The following is an 18,673-nucleotide window of genomic DNA, read 5'->3' on the forward strand; positions in this document are numbered from 1 at the left end:
CTTTTAAAGTAGCTCTGAGATTCATTCAAGGCAGTTGACATGATCAAGCCCTCTCCAGGTGTTAATGTAGCATATAATTTAATGTGGTTTCTGTGTCATTTGGATTCTCAGTTAAGAGGTTTCTAAACCAGTGGTCATGATTTCTTTTGTGCCACAATCAAAAAAGTTTGGAAACACATAATTGACTCTATGTGATATAATTAATTAATAGTAAACATAACCAAAGCCAGAAAGAAATAATATTTCATGTTGTTTAAAATTTCTTACTTGCAGATTCTTCTGCAAGAATATTATCATATAAAAGTATGTGGTAGAAGGTTTGCAGTCCTATATTCTGAACTCTGTGCAATGGCATCTCAGTGCACATTTCCACTTTAGATAATTAGAATGAAATATTTCCAAGCTCCTGAGATCCTTGACAAGTAATAATCAAGCCAGTAAAGATTTAGACTGTTGTTTTCTGTTAACGTGTACAGTAAGAGAAATAAAATGATCCTTGTTTATGATTCCTATGTATAAACTCCTTGTAGCTATTATTGAACCAGCAATCAGTTCTCCAATCTTCTATTAAAATATCAATAGTATTTTTCAGAGCTTAAATTGAGCAGTGATTTTATTTAAGGCTGCACCTAGACACCACTTTTCTTCGAAGAATCTCTAGTTGTTGCTAAAAATGAAAGTCATTCAAACGAGTGTGATTGAAACAGGGACAGGAAAAGGAAAAAAAAAAAATCAATAGAACATTTTCCAGGGTACTATCTCTGCTTTTGAAAAGAGACCATTAATAACATGCTTACAGTAAAAGCAGCTACTTGTTCAAAGTGCATTCAAGGGTGAGCTGAAAGGATGTCTCTCTCTACATAGCCTCCCCGGAGAGAGAGTTTGCAAAGATTTCAAAACCTGACCTCAGATTATGGACAAAAGCCTTTCCTCCGCATTTTAAATATTCTTATCTAATATTAGACTGTGAAGCCAAGGCTGAAATGCCTGCTAAAATTTTGCTCCTTGTGAAAGGCAATGTGGGTCAGTGAATGAGTTATTGGTCTGAAAACAGCTTTAAAGAGAAAACACTGCAGGACGTATTTGTATCTCTGAGGACAGTAGGTGCCATACTAAGCAAATTGCTATGGCCCTCAACAGTGATGGGCAACACTGCAGTACATATACTGCAGTTCTCACTGTAACAGGTCTGGATCAGTGCAGGCAGAAAATCAAAGTATCTTGAGACAAAAGGTTGGGATAGGACCAAATCTGCGATCATCACCTACCTTACTTCTGATGTTACTTCATGATGTGTTGAAGGGTATGTAACACTACAGAATACATCAACAGTCAAAAACAGTGCAATTAATCTGAAAGATTAAGTCTAAAACCTAAGATTCTATTTATTTATTTATTTATTTATTTTTCTTCATGAACTGGCACTCTACAATTTTATAATCTCTTGCGCCCACTTTGTTTAGACAGTTGAATCAAAGCTTTAGGTTTTCAGGAACAGGAAGACAAAATATAGGACATGCCTATAAGGGAAATAAAAGTGTGACAGGGCAGATGGTCAAACTCATACTAACTTACTCATTATAATTTAGTTACTGTTTCTTCCATGGAAGTGATATAGTCATCCTATCACTTTCCAATGGATGAATGCTATTATCTTTATTACTGCTAATTAATCTAGCTCTGTCCAAACCTCAAGATATTGTTTCCAGAATTTCAGTAGGTGTAGAAGATTCAGTATCATTGACTGAAATCTAGATTCACCTCATTTCACATCATTAAGTCCCCAACAGCTATTTCTAAATTAAGATCCCAGTTGTCATTGGTCTCTTCCAGAGTCTATGCAAAGTGACAGAGGCCTACAAAGAGCAATTTGAATCTTAAGCTGATTAGGAACAGACCAAATTCTATGTTCTGTAGGTCTTTGATCAGAGAGGCCTGGTGTGAATATCAGACTAAGGAGTTACAGCTGCTCCTTTCTGCCTTGTACTGCTTGCTCTTACAATCACATTGTAGGAAGAAACTGATCTGGGTCAAAAACGATCAATACTGCAAACAACAATAACATGATAATAAAAAATACTGTTTCAGAATCAGAGGAAGAGAGCTCAGTTTCCTGTTCCACTTCGCACAAAGACACTGTCAAATAGTTGAGTTGAATCAATGGAGGAATAAGCAATGTGGGAAAGACATGGTTGCTTCTGTCTCTGATCTGACTCCTTCACTGTGAAATCTCAGCATAAAACAAGCAGGATTTTCCAAAACATACACTGTAATGGCATATAGATGGTCTACTGTAAAACCAGAGACCATTGCCATCATATTTAGTGAATCTTTAATACCTTTTTTCCTGATCTCAGGCCTGCGAACTGTGGATTTTGTAGTTTATTTTGGTGGCATCATTTACAGCAATGGATTCATGTGGGCACTCAGGACGCCAGATCTCATTGATTATTATATCTCTGAGTTTCTACTCTAAGGAGATACTACTCATATAATCTGCTAGGTTGATAGATGAGGAGATGGCATTATTGCAACGGGCTGTCCACAGTCCCTTTTCATCATAGTTATAGCTACAGACTAGCAGGAGCCCCTTTGGAAATGAATGTTGGAAATCATAATGGCACTTTGCACAGTGCAATTTTATTTAGGGAAATAGTATTCAAGACATAAAATAAGGTGCTCCTGTAAAAAGAATTAAACAACTGGAAACTTTAATATGATGGTTTCAATAAGAATCCTTATTGTTTTCAATAAGAATCCAGATGGCACTTTTATATTCTAGATTTTACCTCCACTTACTCCAATTTTACCCAATGATTAATATGGGATGTTCATTTCAAAGAGAGAGATTACTAGAGTGATTAAAATCTCTTCTGTTATGTGTAAGCAGAAGAAGCAGTTATTAATACCAAGAAATATATTATACAGGTCTTCCTTCTGTTTCGATTTCTCATGAAAGTCACTCCTATCAGAAAAGCAGATTTTTTATCTTTGAGAATCAACAATTATTTAAGGTGTTTCTGGTGATCTTTTTATGCAAATGAGTACTATCGTGTTTGTACAAGAGTATGGGAAAAACATCCCTGAAAAAAAAAATTGTTACCATTTAGGGATGAATGCTTAGATGTCAGAGTTAGGAACAGGGCTTTGGCCTACCAGAAGTACCTACCTGACCTTTATTAATATGTTACAAATAATATGTATTCTCAGAACTGTTATTCCGCTGTCTTAATAAGGGAAGTGTGACTACCCCTAGTACATGAGGGGAAATGGAGACATTGAACTATTGAATGTCTATTTAAAGAAGAGAAGGTGTCTATAACATTAGACTAAAATCTCCCTTTCTGAGCTGCTGATTAAATACCCTCACAATGTCTGATTTTCAAGTGAACTTATACACTGAGGAATCCTGAAAATTTTGACACTTTTTTTTTAGTGAATGAACAGGATATGAATTTGATCAAAAAACAAAAACAAAAACAAAACTGTTGACATCTATCTGAGTTTGTTTTTCATTCATGTCAGAGATTTTTCAATTCAGCCCTTAAATTACACCCACTAACAGCTATTCAGCTGCTGTTGTAGATGGTAACTGAACACACCAACCATATGGGCAAAATAACCAATTTGTACATGTAATATAATTCCTGTCAAATTAGGCTGTACATCAGAGCTGGCAAGATTTCTATTGGGAGGTCAGTTTTGATTACGTGGCCAATTTTGATTATGTGGATTTTGAGTGTGTCCTGAGCTGTGATTTGGATGTTGAAGTGTCTTGAAGGGGACTGTGCAGGACTTGGGACCTTAGTGGATTTAACCAATTTAGTTGACATTTTTGGGGTGAAAAGCATTTAGGCTCACAGTACATTGCCACAGTTTCTTCCCAAGCTGAAAAAAATAAACTAGCAGGTTTGGGGAGTTTACCGCCCTTCAGCAGACCTGAATATCAGAAAGGTAGGTTTCTTGGTTTTGTGCCTCTCCACCTGGAGTTCACAAAAAGTTTGGCCAAAACAATATGTGAGATACAGAAAACTGTGTCAAAGCCAATATCTTTCAAAGAAAACAGTTTGAGGCTCAACAAACCAGTGTGTTTTAACAAAGTTTTGTTTAGTCAAAAATGTTCATTTATCTCCACTTATTCCCAACATTAAAAACAGGACAATGAGCGCAACCACAGACTGCAGTACTTAGATGTATTCATTACATGAGCAATATCTCCACTGTAAAAATAGTACCATTTGTTAATGACTGAAATAGACATTCTGGAGCAAAAAAAAAAAAAAAAAAAAAAAAAGGAAATATAAGAGGGCAGTGAACAGGGCTATGAATAAGGTCAGAATATAGATTGGGAAAAGTAACTTCAGGGTCACGATGCAAGGAAAGAAGACAAATGTGGATAGGTTCTTTGGTTTAGAAAAAAAGTTTTGTTGAAAAAAATAAAGGGAATTGAATAATTTTGAGCATGAGCAAAAATAAAGAGATCTGGTGATAGAAACATAGAAAGAGGTCCAATTCCATAAAGAAGTAGAAAAAAAAAAAAAAAAAAAAAAAAAAAAAGAAGTAGGAAAGGAAATAGGAAAAGAGGAAAAAGAGCAGAAGACGACTATTTCAGAAATGTCTCTTCTTGTGAAGCATAGGCACATCTTAGCATCTGCAGTGAGTCTTCACCAGTAACCACAAATGGATATAGCTTTTTGTCATCTATTTCACATCTGAATAAAGCTAAGCTACATCACCAATGATGTCTTCAGACAAATTTTCTGGGAGTGTGAAGTGAGTTCAATATGTGTATTACACACACCATACAGTTATCTTTATCTGTTGGATGAATTTTGATTGCTCTAGTTGCTGCCTGCTGAATTGAATATATCACATTTGTCTTAAAATTCCTTTATCTCATTGGGTTGTTAAAGACAGATAGAACTTGTGATTGTGAGAAATCAGGGTACATGTGATAACATTCATCAAGTTAGTCTGATTTAGTTATGCCAGTGCTTTTTCAAATGGGCTCTAGTTCTTTTTGTGCACATGTAAGAGTTAAAAATTAAAACAATAGCAGTAGTAACACTAATGTTTAATGATGAAAATCACCAAGTGAGTATTTATTAAGCTAATTTATCTGTAATTTGTTTATTGTCTAGTTCTAATCCCCTTTTGAGGATATGGGGACAATGTTGCTATCTGCTTCAAAGTTGTTTTGTAAAATTTTATCAGTTTAACACATGTATGAACATATTTCTATGTATGTACATGTTTGTATTTATTTATAAAACTACACAGGAGTGTTCAGGAACATCCATTCAAACACCAGGAAGTCTTTGTCCTTTCTCATATTTCTGTGAACAGAAACAAAAAGAACAAAACAAAAAGGACAGAAAAAAAAAAAAAAAAGAGTGTAAAAAAGTCATGATAGTTCCAAGTAACAAGAAAATGGGCAAGAGGTATGTCCTATGAGAACACACTTTGTCAAACAAGAAAAAAATATCCTGGAAAAATAACAACTCCTTAGTAACATTTAGGAAAATAAAACAAACAAACAAACAAAACATTATTATGTTTAGATATATTAGGTGAACATAACACCCATTGCCTTCAAATGTGAGAAAAAAGTGCTCTTGTGTAGCTTGGATGGGCTAGTTAATTGTTAACAAGGTAGAACCTGTTCCTCAATGATATTCCAAATAGCTACATGAAAATTTGGAAAGATACAAGAAGAAGTGCTCCATATTGACATAGTAAAACCCACAAGATATAAATTTAACTTTTTTTTTTTTTTTTTTTTTTTTTTTTGTCACAGTGAAGTCTTTTAATAATATAAATAGTAAGAACTTCAAAAAAAAAAAAAAAGGTAACTCACTATCATATTGCTTATATTTTTGTCTTAGTAGCAAGAGGAATTATAGATACTGCCTAACTCTGGAAACTTGAACTTTCCTCTCTGCATATACTTTTTTACAATGCAACCCCTTGGTTCTGCTCTTCATATTCCGCTTAATTTACCTTTGTCTACAGGTTAATATGATACATGCATTAGAATATCACCAAACACACAATGTTCTCAAACACCAAATTTGCAGCTTGAAAAATACAGCTTAATTTCATTAATGTCTCATTAGAACTCTTTAGCATGTCTCATTAGAACTCTAAAACACCTTTATTACTTAGTACAAAGATTCTGTATCTACATATAGTTCATTTGGATGTTTAATTGCTTGTATTACTCCATTAACAGGGACTATATGACATTTTGCTTCTATGTCCAAAATTTAACATTCTTCTCCTTTACAAAAAAAATATTTTTTTAGCTATACTTTACAAGCATTCATCGTATTAAATCCTCAATGGAGTGATCGCAATCAGAGATTGATCTGAGTCATGATGGTCCATCAGCTACATTCATCTCCATATTTCCTTGTATGACATTTGCACTCTCATCTTTCTGAGGGCTACTTTCAGCTGTTAATCTCTCCTTATAAACAGGAGAGCCTAGGTCTGAAAATCTGAGTCTGGAGCAGGAAATTAAGAGGTAGAAAATGAAAGTCTGAGTCCTACACACCTAAGTGGGAATTGAGTTCAATCAAATATAGTTGTCTGAACTTGTTGGAACTACTTTTCTCTCCAGTAACTCAATCTCCACTCTGACTTTCCACTGATTTTCTCTTCACTAATGGATCATGGACAAACTACCCTTAGGCAGAAAAAAGTAGGCATTTTCTGAAGGATCCTGTTAATTATGGTCCTTGAAGTACGATAGCTGATGTAAATAGTCATGACAATGAACTCAAAGCACAGTCACAATGGCTACTTTAATATTTTCTTCAAATACAGTTGTATTAGGAAACTGGCTAAATATATATATATTAATTTGATAACAAAATTCACTGAATGGTGAAAAAAATAAGTCAATTAATTAATGAAACAAACAAACAAACAAAAACCTTAAAAATAAGCCTATAATAGAATAAAAACAAAACTTTGTAAATGGTCAGAAGAACTTTTTTTTTTTTTTTTTTTTTTAATGTAATCATTCAGTTCCTCATGTAACACCGAGGCTGCCTGTAAACAAATCCACTCCTAGATTGGTGTGATTCAAAAGAAAAATTTGCAACAGCTGTTGTGTGAATAGCACCGTTCTGAGATTTGAGTTCCTAAGCTGATTATGGGCGAACATCTGGAAAATTGAATTGAATCCAAATCTACTAGAAATTACTGTGTCTGTTAGTTTGTTGTGTTCACTTCAGGAAATGAGCAATTTTATCATAATTTAAGGAATTTCATTGCACGGTTGGTGGCATATACTTTGAAAGAATGAAGCAGTTTGTATTCCTTTGCTATGGAGAAGCCATTTCTTACAAAAGGGGGAACTATATCACTTGTGTCTCCAGACATCACCGTGAGATCCTTCTCACAGAGTTTGTGCAACCAAATGAAACCCCAGACCTCTGCTTACTGAAATACCAACTTATTTATGTGTATAAAGACACTTTCATGTAGACGTTTAACTTTTGAACTGAATCTTGCCTTTGAGGTTAAGATGAGCTGAAGGCTACCTGATATATATTTGATTGATTGATATTCAAATGTGAGCACAATTTTTGTAGATTGTGGATGAAGAAAAAAAGAAAAAAAAGAAACCTTATGGAGAAAAAAAAAAAAAAGACAAAACTAAAAAAAATAGGTCTTGAGTTTTTGGATTTTTTTTTTTTAATATTTTAGATTTATAAACGTATAAATATTGAAGCCAAAAATTCCTTTAAACCATTAGAAAACATGTACAGAATGACCCGTCTAGGATTGCTTGACAACTTTATTTTTTCACTTCTAGAAGGAGAAAAAGAAAGCTGTAAAATCATCAGGCATTCATAGTGTTCATCAATGTAACTTTCTTTCCTTTTTTTTTTTTTTTTTCTCCCAGTGGGAAGAAAATAAAAATAAAAAATAAAAAGAAAGTAAGAATGAAAAAGCACTGAAGCAAAAAACACAACCCAGGATAAGTTATAGCTGTGGATGAAAGCAAGAAGTTAGATTCTGGGGAAAACAAGCATTTTTAGCTTGCCTTTTTATATTTTCCTAATATCCTCATAAATATTCTATAAACACTTTAAAATTAAATACGACATTAGATAGTAATATTTGGATAGAAATAGAGAAAGAAAAGTGTTACAATGATAGGAAGAATCACATCAATGTGGTCCCCCATAGGTGTGAAACTAAATGCGATGAATTCAAAGTGAATTCAGTGGCAGCACAACACCTTGATTGCTTTAAATGATGTACAATTATAAAAATTGCTACACATAATAGAACAATTTGTCTCATTTAACATGGGGAAAGTGAGAAAATGAGAAAAAATAAGTAAGAAAGAATAAAGAAAGAAAGAGAGAGAAAAAGAAAGAGAGAAAGAAAAAGAGAGAAAAAGAAAGAGAGAGAGAAAGAGAAAGAGAGAAAGAGAGAGAAAGAGAAAGAGAGGAGAGAGAAAGGGAGAAGGAAAGAGAGAAGGAAAGAGAGAGAAAGAGAGAACAGAGAGAACAGAGAGAGAGAGAGAAAGAAAGGAAGGAAGGAAGGAAGGAAGGAAGGAAGGAAGGAAGGAAGGAAGGAAGGAAGGAAGGAAGGAAGGAAGGAAGGAAGGAAGGAAGGAAGGAAGAAAAAGAAGAAAAAGAAAAGAAAAAGAAAAGAAAAAGGAAAGAAAAAGGAAATAAAAAGAAAATGTCAGCCCTTGCTATTATAGCTTTAGTTTAGATGACAGAAATAAAATTCTGGCCCCAAGATCTGCATGGAGTCATTCAAACAGCTTAATAGCACAAGGAATAAATCATTATTATTATTATGAAACAGGAGACAGAGTTCTTGGGACCTGGAACTGTGCAGCTCAGCTCCAACTGCTGTTCAACATTCAGAACTACCAACTTCATTTCCTCCCAACACATAATAAATAACACATCTACCCAACATAAAAGCATTTTTATAATAATAGTAAAGGAACTGCAGAGAGTGTGATTATCATGAACTAATAACACCCCACAGAAGATACACAGCACAGATTGGAGATGACCTGAAAATGAGTCTATGGTTCACATGACTGGTACTGAAACCTGACCAGACAGTGTCCCATTTTGACCATGCTATCCCAAACTGCTACCAGGTTTTAATATTCTTTCCCCTTGCCACAGTAATTTACACAGAGGGAGTCCATTTATCATTGTGGGTTTCCTCTTTATGTGATGACTTCTAGCACAAGAGCTAAAATGAATGCTGCTTTTTAATTCATGGCACTGTTAGCTCTGTTCAAACACCAGCTCACACTGCCTGTAGTTTTTTCACAGCATCACACTTCTCAAGGAAACAGAAGGGAAGCTCAGCTGGTCTCTTTTTAGTGCCTCTAGTGACACTCTAGCTTTGCAGAGGTGATGACTATACCCTCTAATGGGAAAGCAGGAGTTGTTTGGTGGTTAAAATATACAGCTGGATATTAGCCAAATAGGATTTGTTTCATACATTTGCATAGACTTTTATGAACAGTAACTCCATGCTTTGCTTGGGTTGTCCATGAAGTAGGGCTCTTCTTACTATGTTCTTGAACATGACTTTATTCTTACATGTGCATTACAAAGGACTCCAGCATACATATCAGTACTGATGCATGCTCAAGGGGAAACTACTTTGGGTATTTACTCCATGAGATGCTGCTTTGTGGAGGAATGTCTCTCTGGAGACATTTGTGACTGCTCTGAAACAATGAAAAATCAGCACAACAGCCTCACATCTGGTATCACTGGGAGGGAATGAATGGGAACACAGAAACAATCATTTAATAAAAGCACATCCCTCAATTACAGCCTCACATAATATCACTCAGACAAATTTTAACAGTGTGCAAAAGTCACATGAACTATGTAAACTTTTGAGATTGGGGAAAAAGCCAAAAAGTTCATATTTCTATGGTTGAAGCATCCTTTAATTGTACTCACTTGCAATGTAGCAGTTGAAGTGACATCACTACAGGATTAGGAACAAGTCTCATCCCTGCAAATGACTTGATCTCCTCTATGACAGGTGTTTGGTGACCACAAAATAGCTGCAGTGATCCAGAGCACTCTCCGTCTACAGGAGTTTTTAATCTTTAGTTGAGTCTTGGTATCCCTATTACCAGTGAATGCTTCTTGACAGTGTTATTCTCCAAGAAATCTTGGGCAGCTCTGACTAATCTTTCAGTTTACAGCCTGAAAATCAGTCTTTTATAGGATTTTGTCAGATTTTTGGGACTATAATCTTGGGATTACAGATCTAAAATCATGCTGAGCAGCAGATAGTCACAGAGAAAAGACTAGCCACATCTTGATGAAAAAAAAAAAAAAAAAGACAGATCTATGCTTTGACTCTCCTTAACCTCGTTATGTAGGAACAGTGAAGAAAGGGGTAATAATGGTTTTTTGCTGTTAATAATCTTGGTAGGACTCCATGAAAAAAAAATAAAAAATATAAAAAATATATAAAAAATATATATATATTTTACTTGGCAGTTGAATTAAACGCATTCCCCGTTGAATTAGGAAATTTCATTTTTTCACAGAATCACAGAATCACAGAATTTTCTAGGTTGGAAGAGACCTCAAGATCATCGAGTCCAACCTCTGACCTAACGCTAACAGTCCCCACTAAACCATTTCCCTAAGCTCTACATCTAAACGTCTTTTGAAGACTTCCAGGGACGGTGACTCCACCACTTCCCTGGGCAGCCTGTTCCAGTGCCTCACAACCCTTTCAGTGAAGAAGTTCTTCCTAACATCTAACCTAAAACTCCCCTGGCTCAACTTAAGCCCATTCCCCCTCGTCCTGTCACCAGGCACGTGGGAGAACAGGCCAACCCCCACCTCGCTACAGCCTCCCTTGAGGTACCTAAAAAGAGCGATAAGGTCGCCCCTGAGCCTCCTCTTCTCCAGGCTGAACAAGCCCAGCTCCCTCAGCCGCTCCTCGTAGGACTTGTTCTCCAGGCCCCTCACCAGCTTCGTTGCCCTTCTCTGTACCCGCTCAAGCACCTCCATGTCCTTCTTGTAGCGAGGGGCCCAAAACTGAACACAGTACTCGAGGTGCGGCCTCACCAGAGCTGAGTACAGGGGGATGATCACCTCCCTAGCCCTGCTGGTCACACTGTTCCTGATACAAGCCAGGATGCCGTTGGCCTTCTTGGCCACCTGAGCACACTGCTGGCTCGTATTCAGCCGACTATCCGCCATCACTCCCAGGTCCTTCTCTGCCTGGCAGCTCTCCAACCATTCCTCTCCCAGTCTGTAGCTCTGCTTGGGGTTATTGCGCCCCAGGTGCAGGACCCGGATACGTACGGTGCAAGGCAATCCCAAACTTACTGCAGTGGGAACAGATTGTCTGTCCCTGAGGGAAGGAAGCAAAGGAAGCAACTGTATGTATATGAGTATGATCATATATGCAAATTTTATTTACAATTGGTCAGAGGATTTTTGCAGACCCAGATGATTTACATGAGGAACAAAATGGCAGGACCAGGACTACAAATAATATAGTAGTAAGATTTTTTTTTCTTTCCAGAACAGGGTTGGAAGAGCTACAACACTGCTCTAGAACAAATGCCTCTTGTGGCATTGTTCCTGATAGTAGATACAACAGATGCTCCAGAGAGTATGAGAACAGCCTAGGGGTGAGGGAAAAGGGCATCATGATCCCTTGGGACAACTTTACACTTTCTAGCAGTAGGTAGTATAGGGCTGCTTATGTATTGCAGATGGGCTGCTTTGCATAATAGCTGCTGGATCAGTGCACTTCTATGGATATCTAATGTCTTCTTTGAACTCATGCATAGTTTTTGACTGCAGTAAAATTCTGTGGCAATGAGAATCACAATTCAATGCACAACATAAAAATATAATAAAAAAAAATAAGAAAACCAAAACAAAACAAACACAAAATGCAACTTTTAGGTTTTCTGTCTGATTATTTCCTTGGGTAACTTGCAGCTATTGTACAAGCAAAAACTGAATTATTATCCATCCTTACTTTCTCTGCACCATTCCTGATTCCATAGATCTCTTTTATATCCCTCGTAACCATTTATTTTAATTTTCTAGAAGGTATTTTATCCCTCTGATCATCTTTGTCCATACTTTTTCTAGTTCTTCTATAATCTTTCTGAGATAGTGTGTTCAGAATTGAACATAGTACTCAAGATACATGAAGTACAATGATACTGTTAATTTGGAGACATCATTAAATATGGAGTGTTAGAGTTATTTTTCCCCGTGTGTTACTTTGAATTATTAGAAATTAAATTTTCTCAGCTATTTTATTATCCAGTCATATAGTACTGAAAGTGAATCCTGTGGCACTTTGCAATCAGTATTAAATTTGACTACCTTGAATAATTTTTAGCACCTTCAGATGTTGTTCTCTTGTAAGATTGCATATTGATACTATGAAGAACAGTAGCTACAGTGGTGCTCATGGGGATACTAGCTTTAAACTTCTTTCTACTGCAAAAGTAAATGACGTGATTCCACTATTTACCTCTTTATCACTTAACCATCATTGAGGCAAGAACTTCTCTGTACCAGTCAGACCAGTACAACGTGCTCCTTGCAGAAACAGCTTGTAGGAATGATTGTGTCTGGTCTGTGGAGCATTACTTTTGTTCCCCTGATACAGGGGAATATGAGGCCTCCACCAGCCCCTGTTGCACATCGTTACCCACAGCTGCCTTCAGCTGCCCAATTTGCCTTAATGCCCAATGCTTGGGCAGCGCTGCCCTCTCGTGTCTGCTCCTCACAGAGAGCTTGGTCGGCACCAAACCCACACATGATGAAGACAGCAGGAAAGCAGTGTGTGTGTCCTCCATAAAAGTCAGGAGAGAGGTAGGTTCAGGGATATAATATCTGTGGCAGAACAGGAGAAATTTTGCATCACCCACAAATAGGTCTGCTAGTGAATGCCTGGAGTCCATCTGCTCCTGGATTAGGAGGAATGGTGGAGGGGCTTGCTAAGGTGTACAGATATCCCTATTATATGGGATGAAATTAGTTGTGCATGTACATATTTAGATAATACATAGGAGATAAGATGACCTCCCACAAATATCTTTAAATGAGTGTTGAAATTGGACACAAATTTGGATATTCTATGATTCTATAATCATTACGACTTCAGAAACTTTTCAAAGATAAGTAATTTGTGTCCAATTTCAACAGAGTTGGAAGGGGCCCATATGGATCATTGAGTCCAATGCCTGAATCCATACAGGACCATCTAAAAACTAAACCATGCATCTAAGAGTTTACCTAAATTCTTCTTCAAATCCGAGAGGCTTGGTGCCACGAGCACTTCTCTGGGTAGCTAATAAAGATCAGGCTGGACTTGATACATAGAAAAAAAATCAGTTAAATGAGGATGAATTTCTAGCTTAATATTTTTCAAATTTTCCAGATGTAAGACATTTTCATGTGTTATGGCAGCAAGAACAGGTACTTAATATAATATTGGTTTCATAAAAGAGCTACCAACAACTGTCAGCTGTTTGAAGGAGCTTTTTCTGGTCTTCAGGATTAGGCACTTGAGTTGGTTAAGAGAAGATCCTGCTCATTAGCCCATTTGCAGGACAGCCAGAGAGCACAGAGTCAGCTTGATACAGAAAGGCTGTCAACAGAGAAGCCTCTTTCTCAGAGAGAAAACTAACTGCCGTAGCCAGAATCTTGATCAATATTCTCACTGATACACAAAAACATCTGAAATCCTGATCCCATGTCTGCCCATTCTACTTCTCATGCTACATTCACATTACTGCATTTACGTTACAGATACAACAAATGGGTCTGATTCTTCTGTGTTTTTTTTTTTTTTTTTTTTTTTTTTTTTTTTTTTTTTTTATATAAATGGGCATTGCTACCGAGAAAAAGAATAATATTCTAATGTTAACGGTCACATGTTGGTGCAAGAACAAAGAATACAAAGCCAACAGATATTCTTGGCTGCATTTTGCTCTCCGAGGAACAAGAACATATTAGATCTTTACCACATGATAGACAGAGAAATGGCATTGTGTTGACTGAATCTACTCCTGATTTACACCAGAGAAGAGAGCAAACAGCTGCTAGCAGACCTGGCAAGGAGAAAAGCAAAATACAAACAGTTGGAGCTGACAACAGCAGTGCTTTGTTTCTGGTCAGCATAATCTGATAGTGACTGCTTCAGGGCTCTGTTCTCTCCTTTTGAAGAAAACACATAGCATTTGTGAGATGCAACTGATCGCAGCAGGCTAAACAGAGCAGCAGCAGATCCTCTGATTCCTCCCTTCAGTGTTTGTTGATCCATGATTGCTGATCTTACTTTGGGTTAATTATATACATATTTATGCATCTACCAGAAGCTTGTTATGTTTAGCATGTTCTCTAAATCTGGCTATGGTGGTTTTTTGTTTGCTTGTTTTTGTTTGTGTGCGCATGTGGTCTATGTGTAGTAGTAGACTGCAGATTTGTTTTTTCTGTCTCCATTATCTCATGGGCCTGTTGAATGACATTGTCTTTCATTGCAAAACTTTTGCCAAGCACATAACGTATATATTGGGCTTACGGCAGCAGGGATATACAGGCCTACAGCTAAGCCAAGAATAGTCACTAAATATTTGTTGGATATGCTTGCCAAAGAAAAGTGGTTTGGGCTAAAACGTGCAAGTAGACAGAAGATGTTTATTTTAGTTTAATATTTTCTGATTTTAGATAAACTTTGCTTAATATAACAAATAACAAAATGTTTTGTTATTTTTTATTTTTTGTTTTTTTATTTTTATTTCTTCTATTAAAACAAACAAACCAACAATCCTAGCACTCTCCATTCCCCCCCTCCTCCGCCCCTATTTCTTAATGTCCTGCAGGACCAATAGCCAAATGGTGACTGAAGAAATAAGACATGGGACAAGATTTCTTAGTCTTGTAGTACTTCTCACATCATGTGACTAAGACTGCCTACTCATTGTATAGTAGTAGTAGTTGAGGAAGAAACTATTGTCTGCTCATCTCTTCTCTCTCCTCTTTTTTTTTTTTTTTTTTTTTTTTGGCAGTACTAGGTGAACTCATACTGAAAGTTTTGTAAAACACATAGTGGTCTCCCAGCTGTTTCTCCCTTTCATTCTCCAAAATGATGTGGACAGGAGGTTCTCTGAGCAAGAATACAAAATTCAGTATCGTGTTCTGTGGGTAGCATTCATTTTTTTTCCATCATGATGTCTTTGGGGAACTGGTTATACATAAATATAATGGTTAACAATTATGATCATTAAGCCTGGGCTGGCCTGCAGAAGGACTGGAGTGACTGTTGCAGATATGTCATCAGCACAGCTTTATCAAGAGTCCTCCATAGTGTGGAAGTTTGTGGTGAGAGAATTTGACCCAAAAAGAACCATGAGAGATGTTCTAACAAATCTAAAGGAAACCATCAAACCACAATGCACTGCCAGCCATTGCATAAGGGAGAGGAAAGGAGTTGTAAAAAGAGTTTTACATTTCACTTGTGGCTGTCAGAAGTGGGAGCTGACTGAGACAGAGAAAGGATTTACTCAATTTCTTAATTTACTTGTTAATAATTCATTAGCTATGACAGTGGCAATTAAGGACCAGAGTAGCTTTTTCTGTCTTTTCATCTTTAAGCCTGGAAAGATAGACTTTCACTAATCCATTCCTAGAGATATTCTGCTTAATTTTCTTTCCTCTTCTCCCTTTCATTTATTGCAGCTCTATTTCCTTCATTTACATTCAATTCTCCACATCTTCCTTTCCCATCCACATACAGTTATTGTTATTCTATTTTACAATCTGATCCTGCTATTCCTTTCCTGAAATCATCACCCACTTTGTTGCAAGAAACCTATTCCCTAGTCCCTGATGTTCTTTTGACCTTCTCATATCTCTCTGGTTTGCCTACGTGTAAGCTTGATCTTCCCCATGCCACTCTACAATCCAGGTTTCACATCCTGCATTTCTCCCTCTTCATTTTACTTGTTGTCTTCCTTTACATATTGCTTCCTGGAACTCCTTCTCATAATCTTAAGCAAATGCTATTTTATTAACCCATCTTTTGAACAAAAGTCTGCTTTTCTTAGTCTGCATATAGAGATGGCATTCATTTCACCTCTCCTTTGCAAAACTGAAAGAATGCATACAGTAACAGTGAGATGTATTAGAAATGCAATGTTCTGCTGCACTCTAAGAGTTGGGTTTTGCTGACCTTATGTGATAACCAGTCCTTAGCCCTTAGCTTACAACCAGTTAATTTAGCCATATGCACATAATACTGTATATTATAGAAGAAGGACTTGCTGGTATCGATGGATAAAAAGCTGAATGTGAGCTGGCAATATGCATTTGTAGGCCAGAAAGCCAATTGGGCTACATCAAAGGAAGCATGACCAGGAGGTCAAGGTAGGTGATTCTTCCCTTCTACTCTGCTCTCATGAGACCACCCACGAACTGCTGCATTCAGTTCTGGGGCCCCCAGCCCAAGAAGGACTTGGACCTGTTAGAGCAGAACTAAAGGAGGGCCACAAGGGTGATCAGAGGCCACCAGGATGATCAGATCATCTTTCTCCTATGAAGACAGGCTGAGGTTGTTCAGCCTGGAGAATGAAAGCTCTGGGGAGAACTTATAGCTACCTTCCAGTACCTAAAGAGGGCTACAGAAAAGCTGGGGAGGGACTCTCTGACAGGGGAAACAGTGATAGGAAAAGAAGTAATGGCTTTAAACTAAAAAAGGTAGATTTAGGTTAGATATTAGGAAGAAATTATTTCCTCAGATGCTAGGCACTGGAACAGGCTGCCCAGAGAAGCTGCAGATGCCCCGTCCCTGGAAGTGCTCAAGACCAAGTTAGCTGGGGCTTTGAACAACCTGGTCTCGTGGGAGGTGTCCTTGCCCATGGCAAGGGGGTGGAGTTAGATAATCTTTAAGGTAGGTCCTTTCCAACCCAAACTACTCTATAATTCTGTTAGAGAAGGATATAAATTTAAATATTGAAGAATATAAATTTAACATTTTAAGAGCATAATTAATAGAAATCATCAATACTGCAAAATATCCCTGAGTGTTTCTGTGAAACTCAGCAATAATCCTTAGCTTTCCTTCACAGCATTTACCTATGTTTCTCTGTTTTTTTATGTGCAGACATGAAAGAAAATTTAAACTCTACTGTACTCTTCCTATATCTGTTTATAATCAGAAATACAAGCAACTTCTCTTGGTTGGATCACAGAGGTAGATCATACTACCACCAGTGACACAGAAATATATTTATTTAGAGCAGTTAAGAATTAGACACTAGGTTTCGCTCTGCCAGTGGGGATAAAATAATCCTGACTTTCCCTTGTTTCAAGTGAAACTGGACAATAACAGGTTCAGGAATTGCCTATTCTAATTTTTTAGGACAGGATCTTCCTGTGTATTTATACAGCAGCTACCATGTGGTATCTAAACCCCCTATTGATTTATTAAAGTGCACTCATAAAGCTCTCTGTATTTATTTTTTTTCCTTGCTCTGTTATTTTATGTGGTGTTATTGTGGGAAAGCAAGGTCAATGGAAGAATGTTTTACATTTTGTTCTGAAAGTGCTGAAGCTTACAGTCTTTCTGATGTGTTCCAGAAGCAACTATCATGGACCAGTACCATGGACCAGTAGCCAAGAAACTTCTGTCTCCTGCTTTCATGAGCTGTGTTGCAGCAATTGTTTGTGAGGAATAGAGCTCCCCTGTATGACTTCTCCAGTAAAGCAGATAAATCGAACTTGTTTTCTTGGAAACTGAGGAGCAAATTCCTGAATTAAACTGGGAAGTCATCAGAGCCTCTGCAAATATCGTTTTGCTTTCACCAGCTGCTTGTTCAGCAGACGGACCGTTGTGCTCTCCATCAGCTGGAGGGAGTGTTTTTGTTTTGTTTTGTGTTTTAAGCTTGGCAGTTGCTTGCCTGTCTACAGTTTGATATAGTCACCAAAGCCAGGAGATGTGGGGGTGGATAAGCAGATGTGTCATTCTTTGAAGCTACAGCCAAAGCTCATGAGATGAAGTGCGATATTACCCTGGTTCAGTCTGAGACACGCACACCACTTCGGGTGATCACAGTTCACATGTGGATTTTGAGGAAGTACCTTTATTTTAGACATGTGCATAATAGCAGTGATCTGCAGTATAGTGGGAACACCACTGGAAAAGAACCATTGCCTCCACTCCTTTTAGCTCTGGCCAGAACAAATTGTTCTTCGTTTATCTGTGAAGACTTGATAGCTTGAATATATTCCAGGAATGGTAATATTTGAACAAGGTGATCCAGAGGGAAAACTTGCTCATGTGTTTTTGACATTCTTGTCCATGGTATCTCACAGTTTTCACTTCATGGAGGCTGGACAGGATGGAGTTGAAAACAGGGTCCAAATGGAAGTCTGCATGGATACAGATTGGAAAGAAAGGGGCAAACAGTGGTCATGATTCAAGTCTGATTTGAGGAGGTGTGAGGCATGGTCAAGTTGTGGTTTTTGACTGTCTAAAGGAAGACAACGGGATCTCAGGTCACCTGTTCCATGTGGAGAAACAGACAATATCATGTCCTTGGAAGAATGGATGTCAAGTCCCAAGCTCTTTCCGGCATAATTCAAGCAATCACTTATAGCTACAGTGT

At 37.3% G+C, this 18,673-nt stretch overlaps 1 long non-coding RNA gene across 1 annotated transcript; it reads left to right on the forward strand.

The window, feature by feature from the left end:
* Positions 1-12,778: 12,778 nt before the first annotated feature.
* On the forward strand, positions 12,779-18,336 carry LOC311427687. Its single transcript, XR_014687488.1, has 2 exons — positions 12,779-12,878; positions 17,646-18,336. It is a non-coding gene; the product is annotated as an uncharacterized lncRNA (long non-coding RNA).
* Positions 18,337-18,673: the final 337 nt, after the last annotated feature.

The sequence above is a fragment of the Aythya ferina genome, assembly GCF_964211825.1.
Source record: "Aythya ferina genome assembly, chromosome: Z".
Lineage (NCBI taxonomy): Eukaryota > Metazoa > Chordata > Aves > Anseriformes > Anatidae > Aythya > Aythya ferina.